At 43.7% G+C, this 2,311-nt stretch overlaps 1 non-coding gene across 1 annotated transcript; it reads left to right on the forward strand.

The window, feature by feature from the left end:
* The first annotated feature begins 2,204 nt into the window (after positions 1-2,204).
* LOC141688159 (small nucleolar RNA R71) lies at positions 2,205-2,311 on the forward strand. Its single transcript, XR_012561621.1, has one exon. It is a non-coding gene; the product is annotated as a small nucleolar RNA R71 (small nucleolar RNA).

Raw genomic sequence — 2,311 nt, forward strand, 5'->3', positions numbered from 1 at the left:
GGATGAGCTTATTCTTTTCATTTGCTACCACATTGATACCTCCTTTCTTAGGTACACATTGTACGGGGCTCACCCACGAACTGTTAGAAATAGGATAAATGATGCCTGCATCCAGCCATTTCAGAATTTCTTTCTTCACCACCTCCTTCATGATATGATTCAGTCTGCACTGCTGTTCAACAGTCGGCTTACTACCTTCCTCTAGCAGAATTTTATGCATACAATATGAAGGACTTATCCCCTTGATGTCTGCTATGGTCCATCCAATAGCCGATTTGAATTCTCTCAAAATCCTTAAGAGCTTGTCTTCCTCACTACCTGAAAGGTCAGATGCAATAATAACAGGTAAAGTAGATGCATCACCTAAAAAAGCATACCTCAAGTGTTCAGGTAATGGCTTGAGCTCCAAGGTAGGTGCTTCCTCTATTGATGGTTTGAGCTTTCCTTCAGCATTCTTGAGGTCAGAAGTACCAAGAGATTCAAACGGCATGTCCAGCTTTCGCTTCCAGGGAGAAGCGTTCAGATATTGTAATTGCTCATTGCCATCTTCATAATCACTGTCAAAATCCCCCACTAAGGCCTTTTCCAATGTGTCAGACATTAGCATGCGATCGAGTTCCGAAGTAACCGCAGAATCAATCACATCCACTTTTAAGCACTCCTCATCTTCGGTAGGGAATTTCATTGCCTTGAATACGTTGAAGGTCACATCCTGATCTTGTACCCGCATAGTAAGTTCACCTTTTTGCACATCTATCAAGGTACGACCAGTAGCCAAGAAAGGTCTTCCCAAGATTATGGGAATCTTCTTATCTTCCTCAAAATCCAGAATAACAAAATCTGCAGGAAAGAAGAGCTTATCCACCTTGACTAGCACATCCTTCACTATGCCCCTTAGGTAAGTAATGGAACGATCATCCAATTGTAGAGACATGTATGTGGGCTTTGGATCAGGCAAATCCAACTTTTTAAAGATCGACAACGGCATCAGATTGATGCTTGCTCCCAAATCACAAAGGCAGTTGTCAAAAGTCAACTTGCCAATGGTGCAAGGAATGGTGAAGCTACCTGGATCTTTCAGTTTTGGCGGTAACTTTTGCTGCAGAACAGCGCTGCATTCTTCTGTGAGAGCAACGGTCTCAAGGTCATCCAGTTTCACCTTCCTTGAAAGAATACTCTTCATGAACTTCGCATAACTAGGCATTTGCTCCAGAGCCTCAGCGAAAGGTATATTGATGTGAAGTTTCTTGAACACCTCCAGAAACTTACCGAACTGTCTATCCAGCTTTTGTTGCTGCAATCTCTTAGGAAAAGGTGGTGGAGGATAGAGCTGTTTCTCCCCTGTATTACCCTCAGGCAAGGTGTGTTCAACAATAGTCTTCCTTGGTTCCGCCGCTTTCTCCTTTTGCTTAGCTTCTTCATCTCTAATTTCAGCTTCTCCTTCTTTTGCCTTTTCAGCATCAGCAACTTTTCCAGACCTTAAGGTAATAGCCTTGACTTGCTCTTTAGCTTCCTTCCTGCCTGGTACTTCCGTGTCACTGGGAAGAGTGCCAGGTTGATGATTGAGCACTGCATTGGCTAATTGACCGATTTGATTTTCCAAGGTCTTGATAGAAACCGCTTGACTCTTGCATAATAGCTTAAGTTCCTCAAAATCAGCACTAGTAGGTGCAGCTGCACTTCCCTGTTGAGGATATGATTGCCTTTGAGCATACTGCTGTGGTTGCTGGAATCCAGGTGGGTTAAACTGTTTACTCACGCCTTGCTGATATGGGGGCTGAATAGCATTCTGATTATTCCCCCAGCTGAAATTTGGATGATTTCTGTTATTAGGATGATAGGTAGCTGGCACAGGCTGCTGTTGTCACTGATAATTATTCACATACTGAACAGATTCGTTGACAAGAGAACACTGATCCGTAGCATGAGAACATGCACAAAGCTCACAAACCATAGCTATTTGATTAACTCCATATATAGCCAGAGAATCAACCTTCATTGACAGCGCTTGAAGCTGTGCTGCAATAGCGGTGGCTGCATCGACTTCCAGAATACCTGCTACCTTACCAGGCATAGTCTCGATAAGATTATAAGCCTCAGTATAGCTTTTAGCCCATAAGGCGCCTCTAGCTGCTGCATCGAGCATGGGCCGAGATTGGGCCCCCAAACCATTATAAAAACCAGTGATCACCATCCAATCGGGCATTCCATAATGTGGACACTTTCTTAACATTTCCTTGTATCGTTCCCAAGCTTCGCACATAGATTCTGTAGGTTGCTGCGCAAACTGAGTAAGAGCACTCCTCATAGC

The sequence above is a fragment of the Apium graveolens genome, chromosome 9, assembly GCF_009905375.1.
Source record: "Apium graveolens cultivar Ventura chromosome 9, ASM990537v1, whole genome shotgun sequence".
In the NCBI taxonomy this organism is placed as follows: Eukaryota; Viridiplantae; Streptophyta; class Magnoliopsida; order Apiales; family Apiaceae; genus Apium; species Apium graveolens.